This window comes from Dermacentor andersoni, chromosome 10, assembly GCF_023375885.2.
Source record: "Dermacentor andersoni chromosome 10, qqDerAnde1_hic_scaffold, whole genome shotgun sequence".
Taxonomy (NCBI): domain Eukaryota; kingdom Metazoa; phylum Arthropoda; class Arachnida; order Ixodida; family Ixodidae; genus Dermacentor; species Dermacentor andersoni.
This window is the reverse complement of record NC_092823.1, coordinates 66,548,322-66,574,445: the sequence shown is the minus strand read 5'-3', so window position 1 is coordinate 66,574,445 and position 26,124 is coordinate 66,548,322.

Genomic DNA, 26,124 nt, shown 5'->3' with positions numbered 1-26,124 from the left:
CCGCTCGAAAACTTCGAATGATCAGCCGTGACATCACGTTCTCCTTGTGGAACGCTGGAAGTTTTCACGACTACGGACTCCGCAATCTTGACTCCTCTCTACGCCTTTGTATTCCAGCTGGACTCTGCCGTCGCGAAGCTACCCTGCTTTGTCGACTATGGCTAGGGGTGGCTTTCACCAAGTCTTTCGCTTACCGAATTGGATGGGCCGACGACGCCTCGTGTGAGGACTGTGGTAACGAGGAGACTTTTCAACACCTTCTTCGTGACTGTCCTCGATATAATTTACAGAGACAATCACTCGCAACCGCGATAGCGCGCTTTGACCAAAGACCTCTCACAGAGGAACTTATTTTAAAATACCGCCATCATAAGCCATCGCAGCAGAGGGCGACGAGGGCACTGTTGTGGTTTTTGAGGGCGAGAGAATTGGACAGGTGGCTGTAGCCTGAACAGATGTTGTGAGGGCTGCAAGTTTCACTGTGCTGTGCGATGACAGTATTCGGTGACAGTGACCTATTGTGATTGTGTGTCTATGCTCCTTCCTTTCCTTATCTCTACTTTGTTACCACTTTACCTCCCCCTCCCCTCTCTCCCCTGCGTAGGGTAGCCAACCGGATCTTTTTCTCTGGTTAACCTCCCTGCCTTTCTACTTTCATCTCTCTCTCTCTCTCTCTCTCTCTCTCTCTCCAGCTGGCCGCCTTAAAACCCTTGCGTACCATCGGAGCCGTTCTTCAGTGGTGTTCTTGACCATCTTGGCCCTCTACCGCTATATGCCTGCGGAAATACGTCACTAGCAGTCACTACCGACTGTACGACCCGGTACGCTATCACTCGGGCTCTCCCAACCAGTTGTGCAACCGCCGTCGCTGACTTCCTGCTCGAAGCTGTTATACTTTATCACGGCACTCCTCGACAGCGTCTCATAAACTGGAGCCGCTATTTCCTATCAAAGGTTGTCCAGGACCTCTTGCAGCCGCTATTTCCTATCAAAGGTTGTCCAGGACCTCTTGCACTCCTGCACTACAAAGCGCAAGTTGAAGACCGCGTACCACCGTCACACAGCGACCTCACAGAGCGTATTAGACCTATCCAAGACATGGTTTCTATGTATGTTTCCGCCGGCCATCGTGACTAGGACGTCGCTCTGCCTTTCGTAACATTTGCTTATAATTCGTCTCGACATGACACTGTAGGCTCTTCTACGTTTTATCTCTTGTACAGAATGAACCCCACGCTTGTAATTCAAATCAATACAGCTTTATTCAACATCTGCAAGATGTTTGGAGCACGGAAAAAAATCCTGAAAAGGCCTGACAGGATCCGTGCACCATAGCATGGCATACAGTGTCCCTTATAGAGGCACCTCCCCACCATTGGTTACACGTCGTCAGAAAACGCCCCTGGCGCCATCTTTATAGTTGTAGAGGCACGCCAGATTGCACGCCTGCACCTTACCGCTTCGCAGGAAACGCAACGACGCTTCTATGATGCCCGCCACCACGATGCCCTCTTCAACCTTGGTGATATCGCCCTTCGTTGGACATCGTCACGGCGAGTGGGCCTTTACGAAAAGTTGGTTTCGCCTTAATCTGGCCCGTACCGTGTCTTCCACCAAGTGACCAACGTCACATTTGAAATCGCGTCTCTCGATTCCACGATGTCTCGACCGTCCACCGATGCGGTCCACGTCACCCGCCTTTAGCGATACCACGAGAACAATCTAGCGAGCACCGGGACAACGCCTTCGCCGCCGGGGGTCATTTCACCAAGCACAGCCAAAGACAAAGTCGAGGGCGGTACAGAAGACGACGACGACGCTCGCTGGTGTTGCGCGGACTCTCTTTCGTCTTCTAGGCCAGTGAATGCTTTGCAAGTAACTGTAAATATATTTAAACCTCTCTTCTCCCGGCAACGTTATTCCTTAAGTCATATTTATTTAATCCGCGTAGTGCTAATTCCGAGGGTGTCGTGGCTCCAGCTATATGCCACTTACTTCCATATTGTCCTACTTTTGTGTGACGCTCGCTTGCCTAGCTCACCCACAGGCATGGACGCATAATGATGACTGTATGGCGCCTACACCACGGCATTGGAACGGAGAGAATGACATCGATCGAATAACAAAGGCATTTAACGACGACGGCATAAAGACAGAGATTTTGTTATTTGCATTATGACTATAGTAGAATGATAACGTGATGGCGATGACATGAGTACAATGAGACGACAACCACAGTATGACGACGATCGCGTGACGACGACGGTATCACGATAACTGGATGTGGAAGGAGAAGTGGCGAAGATGGCACAACCAAGACGGCATGACGACGATTGTGTGGCAACGGATGCATGATGCGTCTGCGTGGTGACGAAGACATGACAACGTTGGCATAACTAGGAATGGGAGACTACAGCACGATTCCAGAGAACTACGAGCAAGTAAAGGCATCTGTGGATCGATGAAGGTGATATGACGACAATGGGATGACGATACTGAAACAATGACAATGAAGGAACAGCGTGACGACGATGGCATGACAAGAGTCAGATGTTGAAGAGACAATGATGACGATCCAACGACCGCGACGGCAACCCGACAGCGGTAGGACAACAAATTCACGACGACGACCATATGATGACAATGGCGTGACAATGACTGTAATAAGAAAGTTCTAGGATGATTATGGCATTACGAGAATAGGATGACGAAGCTTTAGTGACGATGATCGCAATTCCACGACGGCATTACTTTGATACTGAACTACTAACGCGCCAAACAGACGACACAAGAAGAGACACGGGCGAGCACGTCCGTGTCTCTTTTTGTGTCGTCTGTTTGGCGCTTTAGTACTTCAGTAACAGGCACCAACTAGCCCAACAAAAAGTTCTGCTGGAATTACTATGATGGTCTGACAATGGAAGCACTGTAGAGACTGTCGGACGATGACGGTCGGCATAATCACGATTGAAAGAGGAAAGTGCGATTACAATGCTATGACGAAGAATTATTGAAGTATATGGAACGAGGAAGGTGGTATGACGACGGTGGAATGACGACAATGGAGTGGCTATTCAGAAGTGATGACGAAAATAAAATGACAGCGTGACCACGACGCCATAAGAACGATTGTGTAATGGCGATGGCGTGATGGTGCCATGACGAGATTCGGATGACAAAGCTTACAAGATGACGATGCAACGACCATGACGGCATCACAACCCTGAAGACAAACCTAATGGCACCAAGCTAACAGATAACTTGGACCACTTTGTCACAGTAGAAAGGCTGACGACGCCTGCATGATGAGGGTTAGATCACAAAGCTGTGAATGACGAGCATTGGACGGCCACAATGGCATCACTATGGCGGATTGACAACGAATGAATGACTACTGCAAGACAGATACTGTGTCGACCACGGCAGGACAAGTGTTGGATTCCAAAGCAGGAGTGACAGCTATGCAGCATATCACGGCGCATCGAGAGCTCGTGCCTCTCGCCCAAAGCAATAAGAAAACTTGGGCCACTGCATCGGGATAGAAAGCGGGAAGACGACGGAATGACGAGTAAGGTATCACGAAGCAGGATGATGAGAATGGAACGACAACGACGCATCACAACCAGGAGCACATACCTAGTGGCCAAAGCATGTAGGACAAGTTGGACGACTGGGTGCATGCAACAGGCTTAAGAATTCTGTAAAATTCTTCGTCGAGAACATCCTGCTGCGAAATGGCGACCCAGAAGTCCTCATTATTGACAGAGGAACGGCCTTTACAGCGGAGCTCACCCAAGCCATTCTGCAATACAGTCACACAAGGCACAGGAGGACAACTGCCTACCACCCGCAGGCGAATGGTCTTACGAAGCACCTGAATAAGACCCTCGCCAGCATGCTCGCAATGTACGTCGACGTCGAAAACAAGACATGGGATGGCGTCCTGCCGTATGTAACCTTCGCTTATAAGACGGCGTTGCAAGAAACACAGATCCCGCCGTTCAAGCTGGTCTACGACAGGAACCCGACGACGACTCTCGACGCCATGCTGCAGCACGTCACAGATGAAGAGAATCTTGACGCCGCCACCTATCTCCAGCACGCCGAAAGAGCCCGACAGCTCGGCCGCCTGCGGATCAAGAACCAGCAAAGGAGGGACAGTTGACACTACAACCTTCGACGACGCTATGTCGAGTACCAGCCCGGCCACCGTGTTTGGGTTTGGACCTCAATACGCCGACGAGAACTTAGCGAGAAGCTATTACACCGCTAGTTCGGACCCTACAAACTCATCCGACGCATTGGCGCACTTGACTGTGAGGTCGTACCAGACGGCATTTCGCTATCACAGCGCTGTCGCTCACGACCTGAAATAGTTCACGTTGCGCGACTTAAGCCGTTCTACCAGCGCTAATCAACTTTGCAAAGCTGGGACCTTTGGACGTTCTCTTCTTGGACTGCGTTACTTTGGACTTATCGTATCATATTGTGCTTTTTTCTCACGTTATGTTTGTAGCATCGGCACGGTTCTTTTTGAGATGGGGGTATTGGCACGGGGACTTCATCTTTTTCGCGTAAGCGCTTTTCACCGTCTAGCAAATGTTATCGCACAGTGTGGGAAGTGCCTGCATGTATCGCAAGTTACTGGAATGTTATCGATGGTTCTCTCAGCTGTCTGCTGCCACCCAACCGTGTGTAATCTGATTGCGTGTATGCGCGACGCAAATGGCGTAGAACTTTCTGGAAGACACGCGGGCACCATCAATAACTCTGGAACTTTCGAGGACTGATGTACAAAAGCCGACGCGCTTGACCCGCAGATCAGATTTCGACGATCGCCGACCGTGTTCGCCGCTATCGCTGTGCTTTGAGTGTAACTTGCTTTCGTAGACACAAGTTCGCCCAATAAAACTTTCGTCACTCAGATTTGCCGCTGTATTATTCATCGTCACTAACTACGTACTTGAAGACGGACGGACAGACGGACGGACGGACGAAGACTTGAAACAGTTGCATTAGGGAAAGAATGTCGTTCGCATTAAGATATCTAAATGCGAACAAGGTTCTAACAATCTTATAAGTTTAAGATACGTGATTAGCAAATAAAAGAAAATTCGCCACCATCTCATTCTGCACAAGTGGATATAGAGGGAAGCTGTAGGTAACGTTGCACGAGCACACGCGACGTTGGACAGTCACCGCAAGCGTCGTACGTCACGCGCGCACGCACGTGTGTGGAATTGCTGCATATATCCTAGTTCTTCTAGGCCCTCCGTTAAGCGCGAGTGCCTTATTTAACCACGTGGCTTTTTCAAAGTAAATTGCACCAGAACATTTGTAAAGTACGACTTAGATACAAGCTGCAGACATGATAGCTAGAGTTTGTAATTCCAATTTACGAGAAAAGATCATTCTGTTACGCGGGAAATCAAAGACAAATCACTTTTTCCAGCTGCTGATTCAGGTCTGCCTGAGTGGCCGCCGCCTTTAGGTGGCAGTGCTGTTTTGAGTGCGCACGAGCACCCAAATAATCGCGTCCAACTGGAAGCTTACAGCTTGCCTTTAAAATGGATATCTCTCGACATTTCACTTTAAATGCCAGGGCTATTCAGTGTTTTATCTTTCAGATAGGATGTACAACAATTCAAATATGCCTTGGCTCTGCAGAAGGCGATCCTTTGTACCACCGATCTGCATGTAAGCCAATATTGAGGCCTCATGTACATGATGTTGGTGCATAGTTAGCGCCCGCCAGCTGCATGCGTGCGTTCCTGCAAAAAATCCCCACATATCACACATTGATAAGCCAATATTGGTTTACACTGGGTCCGCATATGCAGTGCGAACGTAAGTTTGCACTGCAAGTCCACGTCTAAGGCCAGTTTAGGGCAAATCGGCCTTAAACGTTCTGTACTTTCCGCTATTACTCATTGAAACAAAAGCGCAAGTAAAATGTCCTAACTACGAGAAATGAAAGCCTTGAAGCCCATCATTATTTTAAGAAAGTGAATAGCTTTGCAAAAGCTTTCAGCTATTCGCGCACATTGATAGTCATCGCCGATAGATTCGGTACAATTTCACACTCCAGTTAGCATTCCTAGCCCATTTCAGCCGTTTTTTTGCCTACCTATGTTGCCTGTTTAACCCTCTATTGAATTAAAACTATCCTACCAAGCCTCTCGTCGTCGTCACGTTACAATATCCCTACTATTGTCACGCGATCGGGATCAAGCCACCGTTGTCATGTCATAGTCGCCATTTCATCGTCGCCGTACAACCATCATCATGAGTTCTTTTTTACATAGTAGTACTGTTGCCGTAATCTTCATGTAGTCCTCAATTCAATGTGGTCATTGAATCATCATACTACCTCCGTCTTTCCGCCGACACCATTTGTTATTCGTCATTGCGATATGATTATGCCCTGTTATTTATGTTATCGTCGTCATTCTGTCGTCTGAGTTGTCACGTCTTCGTTGTCTTACCTTTGTTGTGATGCTGTCGTGACTGTTCGTTCGTCATCAATCTGACTTTGCCATCCGGTTCTTGTCAAACCGTCGTTGTCACGCCATCGTTGTCATAATTTCGCGTCATCTCATTTTCCTCACGTCGTTGCAATCAGCTGTCCTCTCTATAGCCTCTCTATAGCTATAGCCTTCATTACAGAATATTCCGCCCACTGTAGTCATGCAATTCTTCTCATACAGGCTTTCTCGTTACATCAACGCTATTCCTGCTTCATCATTCCGTGGTCGTCACTGGGTCGTCGTCATACAATCGTCGTCATGCCGTAATAGTCCTAATTGATGCTGGCAAGCGAGCGTCATAGCAAAATGGGCCAATGGGAGAGTGCACGTCGCACGTAGCCAAAACAGTGGAAATTCCAAAATGAGCATGCAGATTGTAAATAAATGCGTTTCCAGAAATATGGTTGGTCAAAACCTTGCTTGAAAGCTAATTACGTGTACGCCGACGGCGATCCTCAGGTGAGCTCTCCCGCACTTTTTTTCCCAATGTGTTAGGCTAATATATATGCGTAACTACACCCTATAACATTTGAAACTTTGCTCCTAAAGAAAACAATGTGCCTTAACAGCAGGGAAAGTGGAGGGAAGTATACTAGCGATAAAAGTAAACAAAGGAACATCAATAAACTACAGAAAATTGTCAGGAGAGCTGCTTACCACTCATTTCTGTGTTATTCATTTTAACGTACTGTGCACCGGATTCAGGTCTTTCAAATCTGTACGTCTGGCTGAAATCCTCCCTCCAAATGATTAGACGTTTCAGTTGATAAGCATCCACGCCAAAAGTAGAAGTAAGATATACCCGAACACATCTTATAACCAGGTGTGTAATACATCGCCGTCCCCCATAACTGCAGAAAATTTCTTCGACTTTCCTATTAAGTTTGCTCTTATGCATTTGTATTCTGGACGATCCGTCAGGAATATACGGAAGAAGAACAAAAATTTGGAACTGGCGAAGAGCCAAAAAAGCAACTTAAGACTACTCTAATAAATGTCAGTCAGAAATTGTAGACAGTTATAGTCAACAACCAACTGCGGTGTTTTCAGCAGCACTCTCAAAGCCGGAGATTTTTTTCTTGTTGGCAAAGCAACTTCATGAAACACACATGTGACTGCGCTCCCACGCGCTTCAGAAAACAGCGCCTTCAAACAGGCTCAATGGAAGTTACCACTTTAGTTGGCATAGAATAAAAACCAATAACTGTTTGGAGGGCGTAGAAAGAGTGTGTAAGAAGTCCTGTCAAGTACACATGCTCTAAATCAGCTGCTCACTATAGGATATTCAGAGATAACATACTGCCTCTGAACACTGGCTCTCATTTTCTTGGGCTACAATCATTCTATTCTATTGCAGTGATCAGTGCAGCCGCATCTAAAAATGCCTTTCTGCATTATGGTACAGGTTGCAGCTGTCATGGTGGTCTAACACTTTGCACCCTGCTATTGTTTCAAAGCGGCGTCGCGCACCAGGCTGACGCACCGTTACAAGACCCAGATATGCGCACGCGGAGCACTTCCACATTTTGACCATCCGGATGACTCCTTCGTCATTGTCCCGGCATTCAAGCTGACACCGGTGACTTCCTTTCCCGTGAACAATGAAACCTCAGTGAAAGCGGCCTTCAGAGCGTGCTTCGACATCAAGCAATACATCAGCTTAGCCGCCCAGCTAAAAATTCCGTTTTCCTCATGCTACAGGGTAACCACGTTCTTCCTGGTAACTGCTACCGAAGGTATGACAGCTTTCTGCTGCTGCTAGCCTACGCAGTCTACATAGGGCTCATGATATGTTTGAGCGATTCGACAAAAAAAGCGTCCAGCTTTCGGGGATACAGAAGGAAATCATGGTCCTACGAAAAATGAAGCGTTACTAGACTTGATAGCGGGCAAAATCACATTGCCATGCTCTATTGATGTGTTTCGAGCTCCGAAATACGCAATAAATAATGTTATACTTCAACTAATGGAATCTACCATATTGAAAAATAATGCAACTCCAATGCACCTTTGGAATTGATCAGCACGAAGGTATCGTGAGACAACACAATAAAATGGTGCGCATTACGAGAAGCGACGCGCTATAGATATTAATGTGAAAGATGAACTTCAGCCACCATGGTGTGCCCTGCATATAAAGGGGAATTATTATTCAGCATTAAAGTGCATTGAATCACAAAGCATGGCGTGGTTCAACATGTAGAAATGTGCCATTTTGCGATAGTGGGCCTGTTGGTTAATCTGTACTTAAGTCTCGGGCGGTGGGAGGCGATGCTTTCAGGCAATAAACGTAGCGTATGCAGACTCTCGGCCATACCAGGACTGTTAGGGGCAAATAATGGAAGATTCCCAGTGTCATGAGGGAGGCACAACGAATTCCAGCGACGAACGTGACCCCTAGCGTCTATCTTCATCATCAGCTATAACATGCGTCGGTCACTTTCAATGTGCTAGCATTGTTACGGCCCTTCACACACGTTTCGGGAGTAATGTTTCTATGTATGTTTGTATCTAACCGTATTTCTGCCTACCTCGCTGATTTGGTAGTACGTAGTCGAATGGGTGACACATCTGGCTGCTGTGCTTAGGTAACAGCTCTAAACCAACCATCGGACCAACTTGAATTACTGGGTATGTGGCAATATGTACTGTCGTGCAGCTCTTCAACGAACCTCTTTCAAGCCTACGTGGGTCGCTGCAGGTGCGGGAGTGGGTAGATACCACTGTCCGAAAATACTTTTGATGCAGAATTGGATCACTAGGCATGTGCGACTCGGTGTGCTGGTCTTCAGTGAATTGTTTTGATGCCAACTTGATTTACTTGGTATTTGCTAGTAGGTATGTGCCACTAGTAGGTATGTGCCACTTGGGTAACTATGTATGTGGCACTGGGAATGTGCCGCTCTGAATCTCTACAGTGACGAAAAACGTCGCTTATATGTCTTTGATTGTGAGCGGAATGGAAACCACGTCAGAAAGATTGGTCAAGGACAGCAACTCCGCATATTAGCAGGTTACGTGACAAATACACTGGGTATATGCCGCATTTCAATGAGCGCCTTTCACGACAAGAGAGAGAGATAACAACTTTAGTGGGCCTAAAGGTGACTTCATTTGCGGGAGTGGTTTCCTCTTCATTTGAATCCATGAACCGTCTTGGCTGCAACCGCCCTCTCAACCAACAAGATCTGGTGCGAGAAGCGGGAGCTGGACAGCAGCGTCGCCCACTTAAGGGCGGGGGTAGAGGGTAGAGGAGGCAAGACTGGTTTAGGTTTGCAATATTTGACAATGGGTCGAAGCGTTCCTAGCTGCTCGCAATATTTAGATTGTTCGTCAAGTTGAGTAGGAAACATGAGATGAATCCTCCTTGAGTACGGGAACGTGTTGGTTTGCCACAATCTGAGTGTTGTCTTTTGTGCCTTCGTGAGTTGTGGATGCGGTGGTGGGAGCGTTCTGGGTCGAGTCTGTAGTTTTGAGTGGTTTCTTAGTATGATGTCAAACTAGCGAGCTCTTCTTTGTCTTCCGGGGCCTGGCTGATAGGTTCTCGGATTTAGAGTGGGCGAATTCATTGCCCTCGAGGGAAGCAGGAGCGGCAGTCCACACTATTTTAACATTTCTTCTGGCAGATTGGCTGTTAGTATGGGTTGAGTCTTTGGTGCCACTCAGCCCGACGTAAAGCTCCTGTACACTTCTTGAGGATCCCTTATGACGGTTGCCGTAGTCTCTGTGAGGGCTAATGCCAGAGCTAGTTCCTCAGCTTCCTGTGTTGTTGCATCTGGTATGGTGGTACTGACGAGGAGATCCGTCTTTGTCGGCACCACAACGGCTTTCAACTTCTTTCCACGGGGCAATTGCGGTGTGTCGCGATATTGATTGAATGCCAAAAGCATTAAAGTCGATAGTCATCGTGAGATACATATATTGTTACGGTGAAGGGAAGGAAGCAGTTGGATTGGACCAGAGGAAGACGAAGTCTGGCAGTTGCCTGAACGCCATTAACCTCAGTTGTAAATATACATTATTTTACACCCGTGGGACTGCTTTCTTCCTGGAACATTTTGGTGGAAGGTGCGGGGTACAATCACAGAACTTCGCAGCGGACGTCATCTACCTGCCGCCACAATGGCAAATCCTGAGCAAATCCGACAACGCCTGAGCAGCCCGTGCCAACGGTCATCCTCACTCATCCGCGGGACCCAGGGACATTTTGTGGCACGGACAACGCCGACGTCGAGGACTGGCTTACGATGTACGAGCGAGTGTGCGACAACAACAGGTGGGATCCGACAATGATGCTAGTAAACGTGATATTTTATCTAAGAGGAACTGCGAAGCAATGGTACGACACACACGAGGCTGACCTAACGATCTGGGATGTCTGCAAAGAAAGAATGAGAGACCTGTTTGGCAGACCTGTCGGTCGTCAGCTGGCAGAAAAAAAAGAACTTGCGCGCCGCCCTCAGACGTCCACAGAATCCTATGTCATGTACATACAGGATGTGCTGGCCCTCTGTCGCAAGGCTGATGACAACATGACTGAGGCAGACAAGATTGGTCACATACTGAAAGGTATTGCAGACGATGCCTTCAATCTCCTGATGTGTAAGGATTGTGCCACTGTGGGTGCAGTTGTAAAGGAGTACCGGCGCTTCGAACAAGCGAAGGGCCGCCGCGTCGCTCAAACTTTCGACCGATTGCCCAATACCGCCGCGACATCTTCTTGCGAAGACCCGCCGCGGTTCGTTCAGCCCGCCGGACCGGAAGATATCACGCCCATCGTTCGCCGTGAGCTTGAGGCCATGGCTCCGGCTCCAGTTCGTCCCCACTGTCGGGAAAGCGTGCCCGCTATCTCCCTTATACAAGCGGTCGTTCGGGAGGAAATAGCAAGCTTGGGCATTCCAGCTCTCTGCTCGCTCCGCCATAAAAACACCTATCAGATTTCTCCGGCCGCTCGCTCCCAGACGCAAAGCTTTCCGTCCCTCCGTCGCAACCCAGCTGACTGGCGCACAGCGGGTGATAAACCTATCTGTTTTAATTGTTCCGGCATTGGACACATCGCCCATCATTGCCGCAACCACTGGTCGTCGCCTCCTCGATGGTCGTGTCCGAGTCACTACCGTCAACTACCAGACAATCGTACTTTCTCGCCCTATACGCCGACTAGGAACATCAACGCCGACAGTGCTCCACCAAGATCCAGCCGCTCCCCGTCCCCGCAAAGTCGTAGGTCCCGTTCGCCTCTCGTTCACCGCTCTTCGTCCCCTTCTGCAACCGGTCGCTTCGCTTTGGGAAACTAGGCGGTGCAGCTCCCGGAGGTGAAGCTGCAACGCCGACCCGGCCCCACAAATCCTCTGTTGACCCTGCCTACATGTGAAAACCTACTGGACATTGAAGTTGATGGCGTTCCTGTTAGATCTCTCGTTGATACAGAAGCGCAGCTTTCAGTTATGAGCGCTGCTCTCCGCCGAAGGCTCAAAAAGGTTCTGACACCCGCCATATCGGGCACTGTGCGAGTCGCTGATGGGAGTACTTCACCTGTCCTTGGAATGTGTACAGCACGTGTGACCATTGGGAGCCATTATACCGTTGTTCTATTTATCGTCCTTGAACACTGTCCGCACGACCTAATTCTCGGCCTCGACTTCCTTTCGAAACACTCTGCCCAAATTGACTTCTCCGCAGGTGTTGTACAGTTGGATCTGCCGCTTCCTGCCGACGCAACAACTTGTGCTTCACCCCGCTTATGTTCTGCTGATTTTGCAAGGCTGTCTCCACAGGCGGCTACAAATATCCTCCTGACGCTCTGTTCTCCCGTACCTGATGGCGAGTACGTCGTGTCGCCACATACTGAAGTGGTTTTGTCGCGCAATATTGCCCTGCCGAGCACCTTAATCCGGATCCGCGAAAACTGCACTCGCGTGCCCATCCTCAATTTTGGACTGTCGTCGCATGTGCTGCCACACGGTACCGCCTTAGCGCATATCACTCCTTTGGAAGAATTTGAGGTTTCTTCTTTGACCTCTGAATCCTTCCTCGGTACCAACGGACCCTTGTCACCCACTCCAGGGTTCCTCCCACACTGCTCTCGCCATTCAAATATTATTATTAAAGATGTTTTACTCTCTCTCTCTCTCTCTCCGTACTCGACGCCTGCAGACGATGTTTCTAAGATAATCGCCCCTGACCTTCCTTCAGAGCAAAGAGCAGCTCTTCGTCACCTCCTGTCATCTTATCGGGACATCTTTGATTTCGACGAACGTCCACTTGGCCAGACACCTGTTGTCACGCATCGCATCAACACCGGTGACGCCAGCCCCATTCATAGGCGGCCATATCGTGTCTCCGCAACAGAAAGGGCCATCATACAGAAAGAGGTAGACAGGATGATGGACAAGGACATCATTGAACCTTCCAGTAGCCCGTGGGCATCACCGGTTGTCTTAGTAAAGAAACAAGACAACTCGTGGCGCTTCTGCGTTGACTACCGTCACCTCAATAGGATAACAAAGAAGGATATTTATCCCCTGCCTCGCATTAATGACGCTCTTGACTGCCTTCACGGATCCAACTACTTTTCATCAATTGACCTCCCTTCCGGCTATTGGCAGATTAGCGTCGATGAGATGGACCGCGAGAAAACCGCCTTCGTCACACCGGACGGTCTGTATCAATTTAAAGTCATGCCCTTTGGATTATGCAATGCGCCAGCTACATTCGAGCGTATGATGGACTCTCTCTTGCGCGGCTTGAAGTGGTCTACATGCCTCTGTTACCTCGACGATGTGATTGTGTTTTCGCCGAACTTTGGGAGCCATCTGCGGTGCCTCACAACCATACTCACCGTGTTTCGCAGGGCTGGCCTTCAGCTAAACTCCTCCATGTGCCATTTCGGTCGCCGTGAAATTAACATGCTCGGCCATCTCGTAAACGCCGCCGGAATCCAACCTGATCCACAGAAAGCTCACGCCGTGCGAAATTTTCCTGCCCCTTGTTCAACAAACGATGTCCCTAGTTTTCTGGGCTTATGCTCTTATTTCCGGCGATTTGTGAAAAATTTTGCCGAGATCGCTCACGCTCTCACTGACCTTCTTAAGAAAGACATCTCTTTCTCTTGGGGACCACTGCAGGAAAAAGCGTTCTCTACCATTATTGAGCGGCTTACAACTTCCCCAATTCTGTCACACTTTGACCTTTCTGCGCCCACTGAAGTACGAACTGACGCGAGGGGTCATGGCATCGACGCTGTCCTCGCTCAGCGTCAACAGGGCCAAGACCGTGTCATCGCTTACGCTAGCCGCCTTCTTTCCACGCCCGAGCGAAATTACTCCATTACTGAGAGAGAATGTCTCGCGCTCGTATGGGCGGTCGCGAAATTTCGACCGTACCTTTTCGGTCGGAGCTTCTGCGTCGTAACCGATCATCATGCCCTCTGCTGGCTCTCCTCTTTGAAGGAACCAACTGGACGACTTGCACGTTGGGCCTTGCGCCTACAAGAATATACATATTATATTATGTATAAGTCAGGCGCCTGCATAAAGACGCTGACTGCCTGTCCCGCAATCCCGTGGATCAACCGGATGATACCGATGCAGACTCGGACATCAGTGTTCTATCCCTCTCCTGCTTCCTCCATATTGGCGACGAGCAGCGCAAAGAACCTGTTCTTCTAACACTTATGAAACGCCTAAGCTCCTCGTCCAATGACCCGTCCCTCCGGATGTTCACCTTGCGCGATGGACCTTTATACCGTCGTAGTGTTCGTCCTGACGGCCCGGAGCTCCTCCTAGTCGTTCCCAAGCACCTTCGACTCGCCGTGCTCCAGCAACTTCACGACGCTCCTACTGCTGGACATCTGGGCATCACTCGTACATACGACCGCCTGCGGCGACGCTTCTTCTGGCCTAGCATTTATCGCTCTGTGCGCCGTTATGTCGCTTCCTGCAACCTGTGTCAGCGCCGGAAGACGCCTGCTGTGCCTCTCGTTGGTTCGCTGCAACCAATTTATATCCCTACAGAGCCCTTCTTCCGTGTGGGCCTCGACCTCCTTGGCCCCTTTCCAATTTCCATCAAAGGAAACAAATGGATTGCTGTAGCAACCGATTATGCCACGAGATATGCCATAGCACGAGCGCTGCCAACCAGCTGCGCTACCGATGTCGCCAACTTCTTACTATACGACGTCATCCTGCACCACGGCGCCCCTCACCAGTTGCTGACGGATCGCGGCCGCTACTTTCTCTCGAAGGTCGTCGATGATCTGCTCCGCTCCTGTTCTACAGAACACCAGATTGCTACCGCGTACCACCCTCAAACGAACGGCCTCACCGAGCGACTCAACCGCACGCTAACTGTAATGCTGGCCATGTACGTTTCCGACGATCACCGCGACTGGGACGTCGCTCTACCATACATCACTTTCGCATACAACTCGTCCCGTCACGACGCTGCCGGATTTTCACCATTTTACCTGTTGTATGGCTGTGCCCCACCTCGCCCTTTGACACGTTGCTACCTTCCGCAGTACAATCACCCAGCACTGGTTACGCTCGCGATGCTATTGACTTAGCCTCACAGTCTCACGCCTCCCAGTCTCGCAAGCTTCTCAAAAGTGACGCTACGACCTTCGGCACCGAGACTCCCATTTTTCACCTGGTTCCCTTGTCCTTCTCTGGACGCCTTCACGTCGCGTCGGCTTGTCGGAAAAACTACTTTCCCGTTATTCTGGTCCGTACCAGATCTTACGCCAACTGTCCGACGTGACATACGAGATCGCCCCAGTCGGTCAGCCTTCAGTGCCTCCCAACGTCACCAGCGATGTTGTTCACGTCGCCAGGCTGAAGCCCTATGTCCCCCCATTAAGTGAGGCTCTATAACTTGCAGCGGGACGAAGCTACTCCGCCAGGAGGGTGATGTTACGGTGAAGGGAAGGAAGAAGTAGAATTGGACCAGAGGAAGACGAAGTCTGGCAGTTGCCTGAACGCCATTAACCTCAGTTGTAAATATACATTGTTTTACACTCATGGGACTGCTTTCTTCCTGCAACTATATATATATATATATATATATATTGTTACGTAAGAAGACGCAAATGAAAAGCTATATACAAGTATATTTACAACGTAATACGCCGCACTTGGCCAAGAGCCAACAGCCCGCCCTAGCCTCCAATCGTCGTCGTCGTCTTCTTAATGCTCACCTCTTCGTCATCGGTAATACTATTCCGTAGCACTACCCCCGGCGGCAAAAGCGCCGTCCCGGAGCGACTAGAGGCCGGACTCGGAAGCAGTGTAGTAGGCCTTGAGCCTACTGACGTGCAGGACATCACTAGATGCCACAGTAGATGACGAGGTTGAGCTCACAGGGGCAATTTCGTACGTCACAGGTGTCACCTGGCGCAGCACGCGGTAGGGCCCTGTGTATCGCGAAAGGAGCACCCAGCACCTCCACCAGATATGTTACGTAAGAAGACGCAGATGAAAAGCTATATACAAGTATATTTACAACGTAATACGCCGCACTTGGCCAAGAGGCCACAGCCCGCGCTAGCCTCCAATCGTCGTCGTCGCCTTCTGACTGCTCGCCTCTTCGTCATCGGTAATAATATTCCGTAGCAATATATATATATATATATATATATATATATTCTATCTTTTCTCAAATGCGAAAACACCCGTGTACTTAGATTTAGGTGCACGTTAAAGAACCCCAGGTGGCCGGAATTTCCGGAGTCCTCCACTACGGCGTGCCTCATAATCAGAAAGTGGTTTTGGCACGTACAACCCCATATTTTTTTTTTAAATCTTTTTTCATGCGCCTGAAGCTCTTGCGATGCTCCTTCACTATGCCCAAGTAGAGGCGACTGACGCAATCCTCAAGCCTCCTAAGCTAGTTGGTCTTTGTCGTACCTTAGCGCCTCTTCAACGTAGTTTATAGATTCATCAAGAGGCGCGATGAGCTTTGTAGTAAGTGAAAATAACTTTTCCGGTTCCATCCCTCAGCCACGACAACCAAACAGGGTGACAGTCTTAATGATGATAAATAAAATAGCTTGTTTCTATTGCGGATGCCAGAATGTAAAGAATTAAGGGACCTTTGTCACGCTTGGCGTGTGTGTCGCGCGAAGTGGAAAGAAAGCAGACAGAGTAGTCTATTTCGTGATTAAAATACCAATATATTTCTCTGCAGTGAAAAACTGCACAATACGTTAGGGCACATACAAGACACATCTATAATGAGGTACAAGCATAACATTTGGCACAGGTTCGCAAAACAAACTGTTTAAACAGTTAAAATGAAATAACTCTGAGCAGGCTGGGAGAGGAACGGTAGCCGGAAATTGAGCACACTATGTTACGGAGAAGAGAATGGCCAATGTACGACGCTGAGGCAAAGATGGCGCTCCAAAGTCCGGCGGAGATAGCGCCGACGTTAGCCTGCATTCTAGCTACCGTACATTATGTAGTGATCAGCCGGCGAAGTAGACAGCGTGCCCGCCAGGCGCACTGCTCGGCGCATATGCGGCTATCATCCAGGCCACCATCGCTGCAGCGGTTAACAGATGGCCGGTGAGAACCTTGCCCACGATGCGCAGCGCCCGTTGTAAGGTTGCACAATGGGCCAAGCCACGATCGCACCTTCAGCACTCTTGCTACACCCACAGGCAATGGTCAGGTGGCAGTTCTGCGGACAGCCATGTTTCCTGGAGCCTTGATCGCCGGAGTCCGACGCTTCCTACTGCTCGGTAATAAAACGGCAAAGGCTCTATACTACTAAAATGACCATCGTCGATTCCTTTGGAAAAAATTTCTAAAACAGCTTTTCCCGTTGTAAAAGCGCTCATGATGTAAATTGAGACTTAGGATGAACACAGACAAAGCAAAGAAAAATGTGGTAGCTGCTAACTACAAGAATAGGGTGCCACCAAAGTATTTTTTTTAAAAAGAATTGTGACGTAAGCGCTGGGTAAAGTTTTGAAAAGCAGCAAAAGTTGGTTGGAGGTAAAAATAACTGCATGACATTCCTAAGGTACTTAACAGACTTTCTTTCTTTAATATGGGGTTTTACGTACCAAAACCACTTCCTGATTATGAGGCACGCCGTATTGGGGGCTCCGGGAATTCGGACTAGCTGGGGTTCTTTAACGCGCACCTAAATCTAAGTACACGGGTGTTTTCACATTTCCCTCCCATCGAAATGCGGCCGCCGTGGCCAGGATTACATCGCGCGACCTCGTGCTTAGCAGCCCAACACCATACTTCAGACTTTCGAGCAGCTAACGATATATCAGTTGGTATCGAACCATTTCGCCGCCAACCTGGGTCGCTGGGTAGTATGTGGTCAAATCGCTGGTTCACCCGGCTCCTGTTGAGACAATAGAATTCGGAACCACTCATCGCACCAACTATAATCACTGAGTATATTTCAATGTGTAAACATGCGTAGCTCTTGAAGGAACCTCTTCCACACCTACACTGGTTATTGTGGATGTGGGAATGCGTACATGCCGCTCTTCAATGAAACTCTTCCCTGCCGACTTGGATCACTGAATATGTGCCAGTACGTCTATGTTGGTCTTCAATGAACATTTTTGATGCCAATTTGAGTCCCTGGGTGCGTGTGAATAGGTGTGTGCCGCTCTCCAACGGCAAAAAAATATCGTTTAAGTTTCTGCGACGCTCGGCGGAATCGAAACCACGTCACACGTGTTCATTGAGGACAGCAACCCGACTCTTCAAGGGCTGTGCGGCCAATGCACTGGTTCTGTGTCACATTTCCATAAACGTCTTTCCAGCCAATTCTTTAGCGAACTTCGTCGTGGATGCAATTCGTATGGGCAAGTGTATTCAGTAAAATTTCAACAACCCTCTTGCCAGCTTGGGCGACGGTGTATGTGCGAAAAGCAATAATGAAACTAATGAAACAACTGAAGTGCGAGAGCACAGGTGGCATAGAGTCGAACAAAAACGAAACCTTTCAACCACCCGCGTAGTGGTCAGGGGTAATGTGAATGAGTTCTCCTTTCTGCAAATCAAATCAAACTATAGATGGTGAAATTTTTTCGTGGTTAAGTAAAAGAAAATGACATTCACCCAATCTTAATAATTGCTGCAAAGGGTGGACCATCATATGATGCAATACAGTTATTATTACGAGTACTTCTGTACTAGTGAAATATATGAGAAGTGTCTGTCATCGGTCTGAAGGAGTCTCTAACCATGTCCTGCATTTCTCTCAATTTCTCGATTACTAAAGCTCTGTTCGTGATCTTCTTGACACCTTAGACATTAGCGAGCATTACTGTATCACTATAGCTTCACTTATTTACCTTAGTCTGTTTAAGAATACATAAATAGCAAAACTAATTGGTTGTTTAGCAATACGTGCGCTGTGAGACTACCTCGTCGTCATGTTAACCACATACCATATATTTTTCCACGACTAAAGATAAACCAATAAGATTATTTCACGTGACCCATTCCCTCGCAAAACGAAAATATAAGTTAGGATTTGCTTCCACATATGCTAACTGATTACACATCGCCAAACAGTATGTGGAATAAAACAGGAACATGCGCAACCTGCATGACAGCACACGCCGCTGCGGTGGCAGAACAAAGGGCTTAGCGAAAAAAAAATGAGGTGTGCCTCAGGGATTGATGCTTGGGCCAGCTCTGTTCCTTATGTACATTAATAACATAAGCAGTACCCTAATTTCCACTTTCAAAGTATTTGCTGATGACTGTGTTATTATCAGAAACAGTAATAATCATGATGATAATGATACAAATTTTCTGCAGTCGGACCTGTGGATGAAATCGCTTAGTGGTGCGAAAAGTGGAAGATCGGGATGAACACCTCCACAACAAAAGCCATGACAGTTAACACGACCAGTGCCCCCGAAAACTTGCTTTTATGCTAATAATAACGTGGCCATGGAAGAATTGTCCACAGTAAAATATATAGGCGTTAACATTTCTTCAGACCTGACATGGCAGCAGAACGTTGATTACATGAGCAGCAAAGTGTCCAAAACCCCTCGGTATTATCAAGCGCCACCTGTACTTCCCAAAACAAGCGAGCAAATTTTTTGCATACGTTACTTAGACAGAAACTGGAATATGCCGCTATCATTTGGAATCCGCATCATGAACACTCTACCAGCATACTCGAATTTGTCACGAAAAGGTATTCTCGCTGCTACAGCACAACCGACATTAAAATATCTCTAAATATATGCAGGCTCGCAAAAAAAAAGGACTTGTTCCACTGCTATCTCACTTCCACCGACTATATTATAATCACTTGGCATACACAGAAGCCCCTATCAAACCGGCGTTTCGCGTCTTTTCCCAATTAGATCGCCCTTTTTAAGTACAGTCAAAGTTCGCCCACACTAAACTTATGCATCAGTCACCACTATCCCTTTCCATCTACCATTGAAACAAACTGCCAGCTGAAATCGCTTCCAAGTACAATCACGATGCTATTATTAATAAACTGAAGTGCTAAGTGCTGGATGCATACTGATGCATAATATGGTTTTGGCAACCTGTATTTTTATCTTGTAATTTAATCTTGTATTTGCATCATTCAGTCTTGTATGTATAACTCTCAATATTGTATTTCGTGAATGTTTTCTCTCTTTTTACTTGCGGTGCAGTGTATAATGTTCATTCTTCGCAGTTCTTTTTTTCCAACCCCCTCTGTAATGCATATAAGAGGTCCTTTAGGGTACGTGAATAAAAGAAAAGAAAAAAGAAACAAACTTCTGAACGTTGTGCATCTGAGCTTCGTCGGTTCACACTGCAGGATGATTTCATGCATAAAATAAGGGCAACGTTGGAAGCTAGAAGCCAAACGATAGTGCTACAAGTAGAGGGTCGAGTATCTGCTTTTCTAGTGTCCATACCATTTTTCTTTGGAGGACGTGCTCTGAAAGTACGTCCTCTACGAGGAGCTTTGAAAGATGCTACGCCACAGACACGCTGATAGGTAAAGATAGGCAGGTTGCAACTGTTCAATGCATCATTTGAAGTTGTCGCAGAAAATAGGACTATGTAAAACGCACAAGGAATAATAGCTGGCTCAGAGCGCTTGAATCGGCAAGTAGAGTTAGTACGTTACCACTTCTGCGATGCGCCGTGTTTGTAGGACACAGTCTCCGTAACTTCATATGTTTGGTCATCCTTTTCAGTTGTTAAAGCAGTAATGCAGGTAACGCTATCGCCTTCTGGATGAGTGAATACGTCTTTTAAGCTTGTCATCACCAAGTTAACCCTAGTATTTCTTTGCAGGAACTGAAATAAAGAGTCATGAGATTGTTAATGTAAAAAGTGGCATAATATTGTTACCACTATTTTTAGGAGAGAACGGCCCTCAGCGCACGACAAAGAACAGGGCTTGGGATGCTGCACTGACAACCGACTAGGCGATTCACTGAGCAGAAAAAAACATTACAGATAATGTTGCAAAACTGGAAATAAAACTTGATATGGCACATGGCATCAAAACAATTCTAGTGCACTTAGGTAGCCCTAAGTGGATGAAAGCGATAGCCTTGCTACATCTCTCCGATGACGCCTAGGCCTCTTTCGCGTATTTACGTGGACGTCCAAAGGAGTCGGGCGCCGCTACTCACTCATAAGTGAAACGTTTGTGGTGAGCGCTATGCGCGAAGGCGAGTTTCTGGTTCCGGAGTTTCTGTCTCACGCACGGCCGGTGACGCGGATGGGCGGAGGCGAGCGTCATCTTGTGGCCCTTCAAGGAATCCAGCGCCCACACGACCCACGCTTCCCGTTGATGGGCTGTGACCACGTGATTTTTTTTTTTACCATGTCCGGGCACGCCGCTGGATTTTTCGCTTGTTAAGCCATATAATAATATCGCATTAAAAAAGCGATGGTAATAACAAAAGCATGTAATCTCTCAGTCAATAACGAAGACTGGTGGGCTCCCTCCCCATGTCGGCCCATACGATGAATACCACAGGCCTTAAAGATTTCCACGCCCACGTAGCTTGCACTATGCCCCGAGAACGCGTCCACTTTTTCAGGCTAGAGCAAAAAAGCGCACCTAAGTCTAGAAAAATTTGAATTTGTGTATCCCCTGTTTTGTGGGAATTCGACTCTTCCGTTCAACGTTCCGTTTTAAATGGCTCTCCAATAAGTCCCCTAGTCTTCTTATCAATAGTTCAGTTTTTGTTGCAATATCCCCTGTCTCGCTTGTTGAAACCAAGTTACGTAGAAGTACTACGAAAATTGAATAGAGTCAAGTGGATCTGTGTGTAATGAGCGGCAATTTCTTTTCGTTTCGCATATAGAACGGTAGCTCCCCTTCCCGCTATTTCAGCATGGATGGATGGATGTTATGAGCGTCCCCTTTGGAACGAGGCCGTCGGTTGCGGCACCAAGCTCTTGCTATTATACTCCCTAATGTCCTACCTAGATTAAAATATAAAAAAAGAAAACACTATGAGGTACCATACCCAAATTTTCTGATCCCCTAGTGCGAAATAACCTGCCATTGGCTCCCTCTAGTGGTGCTTTTGGTGTCCGCCTATGGCCCCGACGTCTATCGCTAAAGTTCAATAGTGCCTTAACAATTTAAAGAAAATAAAATATTCGCAGCGACCCGAGTGGATTAGAACGCCAGTACAACAAATCTACAGTAGGATATTTTACCTGTCAGCCACTTCCTTTTAGTAACCCTATTCTTCACATCTAGTGCATACCTGACTGGTTGCCAAAGGTGAAGTCCCCGGTACAACTGAAGGAAGCTTAAAATTAACAAGGTCAGCCAGGGAGCGGCTCGGTGCCTTCACTTCGTTTTCTAAGGTTCTTCAAGGGTAACAAGCGCGTGTCAATCATGGGGCAGAACCACCCGACCGGTGCTTCATGCGGGCTAATGTTATAAATAACCGCCATCGGTTGCTCTCTAAGAATGGGGTTTTGCGAAATCAGGGGTCCGAGCGCTACAGTGGCTTTAGGACAGATGCAGTGCCGTGCTTCAACCAAAATAATCGTGCGGAGGGATAATAAAGTGAACTTGACGTAGAGTAATATACACGACGAGGATCAGAAAAGAAATGCCAGTGAGAACGTTGTGCACCACCACCACCACAGTGTTTTTCAAGGACCTTCCATTTTGTTGCGCGATAGAAAGCCAACATATAGTCTGATATATTTTCTTTTTCATTGGCGCTCAGTAATAGGGCGAACAAAGCGCACGTTGCATTAATGGCCTGCTAGTTTCGCGCGCGCTGCCAGGTTTAGTTCCAGTCGACCGGTTCGTACGGAGAAAGCGTAAATTCAACGGTGAACGTGGTCGGCTGCTCTGTGGCACGGCGCGGGACCGATGGCTTTTCATGCATTGAGGGGAATTTCCCGTGCTCCAGTACTCTTGCTCCGGCTTGCAGGGGGCGAAAAAAGTATTATTTTGTGCTTGTATATGACTCCTTACTAATTCGTAAGTGAATGCTGAACGTTGTGCGAGCGGCATGGTCCCTCAGTCCCCACAAGCTGGGTCTAGCCCTGACCGGCCGTGCCCAAGAGCGCCCAGCGGAGCCTCGAACCACTGCTCGCACTCACGAGCCACTTTGTCCTCCACTTCTTCGACTGCTGGCTCCGATTCCATATTTACCACACTTGGACATCCTCACTCCGATTTAAACAGCGAACAGGAGAGGGACTGGCGTCGTATTCAGACGAATACATACCCCAACCTGCACCACCTACACAGAATACACCCCACGAGGTTCACTGACGAGTGCCCGTGGTGCACAGACACACCCACACTAAAACACATCACATGGGAGTGCCCCAGGAGGCCGCCGCACATAGACAGTCCCATATTACACCAACATCCACTAATGAGGAATAGGCAGTGGGAGGCATGGCTTGCGTACGAGGGTCGGGAGAGCCCGTTGGCTCTTCTGGACCAAGCCCAGCGAGCCGCTCGTGCCAGTGGGGCCCTGGAATAGGGGCTCCAACCACCGTGCCTTATTTTATTTAGATTAAATAAAGTTTTACTCTCTCTCTCTCTCTCTGCCCCTCCCTCTGAGAAGTCGGTGATGGCACTGGCCCACGATGGCTTGCAGTGACGGCACCGCACCCGCGGCGGCTGCAAAACCTTGCAGACTGCTGCACCTAACGATGATTGCCAGAGCAGGCAACGTCCCTGTCTCCAAGGCCCTTCAGGAACCCGAAGGCTGTAAACTTGGCTGGCTTCCAGGACGTACGCTTCTCCAAGATGCGGCAGACCACGTGGTGAAGCCTGCGATTTGTCGAGGTCTTGCAAGAACCAAAAGGTCCTAAACCATTCCCGGAGGTACACTTGGTCCGGTCTTCCGCCTCGACCTCGTTCTGACGAGTACACGCAGCAGGTAGCCGAAAGTAGCAGCCACGCGCTCGCTGCCATTCCACCGCACAGAGACCGCACCACGCAGTTAACAAAAGGGCAGCATCGCAGATGATGATCATCGCTCGAATGGTGCCGCTTCCGCTAGGGTTGGCAACTGACCTCAAGCACTCATGAAGTTCTCGTCGTAGCCGTCGTTGAACTCCTCTTCTTCGGAATCGTCATTATCGTCGTCTTCGCTTCCACTACCGCCCGAGTCCAAGGCTTCGCCCTCCTCGGGCTCGAAAGAGGACGACGCGCCGCTCATGTTCTCGGTTCGCTACCCGACAAGCGGTTCTTCCAAGCCGTCTACTTCAACAGCTTGCCTGTACCTGACTTGGCGGCTACCTTTCTATCAACGGCCCAGTCGTTGTCGCTCTCCGACCTCTCCTAGCTGCTGGACGCGGCCGCACCACCGCATTTCGAGCCACGCGTCGTCTCCGTACTTCGACAACTTGTCGCGTTGATGCAGTAATCGCGCCGGCAGCCCCTTGTTCAGTGGTGGCGGCGGGAGCTTCAGCAGCGCCAAGGAGACCGCTCCGCCCCCGTGTCCCATGACAGACCCGATGATAATGACAGAGGAGGAGCCGGGCGGAAACGCTCCTCAGCGAACGCCAGAGCTGCAACTCGCACCCCGGAGATGGTCATGCACCAGACAGGGAGGCGTGGCTACTGGCCGTGGGACTGACCCACGACCATGGTCAGTCCCGGAACGCAGCCGGGGCCCCACGTTGCGGGCGCCAATGTGGGAACGGAGCGGATGCTAAGTCCACGCCAGCAGGGCGCAGTCATGGGCGGCCGCGCCCAAGAGCGCGCAGCCGAGCCTCGAACCACCGCTCGCGCTCACGAGTGACTTTGTCCTGGACTTCGACTGCTGGATCCGATGCCGATGTTCCCACAACATGCACGAGGTAAAAAGTGCGTGCTAGCGGCTATTTATTTATTTATTTATTTATTTATTTATTTATTTATTTATTTATTTATTTATTTATCATACCCTCAAGGTACGGTTGTACATTGCAGAGGGGAGGGGCAAAGTAAATACAGAGGCAAATCACAAAATAAGGAAGGAAGGCAAACAACATGGCAAAGAACATCGTATACAAAATAAGAATGGTAAATAGAAACTTGTAAGCGTGGCAAAAATACATGGTGTAACAAAAAAGAAAGGAAAATAGAAAAGAACATACGATATAAAAATACAAGCCATAATGTAAAATAATGGCATAAAAGCAGTTATTATACAGAACAAGCAAACGCAACACTAATTTATAACATGAAGCTTTGAAGTGTGCTTTTTAAGTTATTGGTTTCAATTATGCTTGTAAGTAATGCGGGTAAGTTATTCCAATCTTTGCTCGTTTGGGGAAGAAATGAATATGAAAAGCCGACGGTGTTGCAGTGCGGAATGTTTACCTTTTGGCGGTGGTCTATGCGAGATGAAATGTATGGTGGTGGTTGAACAAAGATAGAACGTAAATATGTGTTGTGGTAGTAGATTTTATGGAAAAGACATATGCGAGATAGTTTTCTACGGGTTGATAACAGCGGCAGGTGAAGGAGAGCTTTCATGTTAGTGACACTCGCAGTTCTTTGGTAGTTGGTGAGAATGAAACGGGCTGATCGATTCTGTATTGCCTCTAGAGACTGTATGAGGGTGTCATGACCAGGGTCCCATACTGATGATGCGTCCTCTAGTTGTGGACGAATGTAAATTGTGTACAATAAGAGTTTTAGCGATGATGGTGCTTGAGAAAATTTCCGACGAAAGTATCCCAGTGTACGAGTGGCCTTAGATGTTATGTGATCAATATCAGTTTTCCAGGATAGATTACTGGCAATGTGAACCCCCAAGTATCGATATGACGTTACGCATTCTAGTGGGATGTTATTTAGCGTATAGGTGGGGCAGATGACGTTAGTACGAGAAATCCTCATAGTCTTACACTTTATAATGTTTAATTCCATTCGCCACGTACGACACCACTCATTTATGTTATTGAGGTCCTTCTGAATTAGTAGAATATCTGAAGAATTAGTTATTTTACGATACAAGACGCAGTCATCCACAAATAGACAAATGTTCGAGGAAACGTGAGTGGGCAAGGCATTAATATAAATTACGAATAATAAAGGACCGAGCACAGACCTTTGCGGGACGCCGGAGTCAACTGGGGCTAAAGGTGAGTTAGCGTCATCAGTG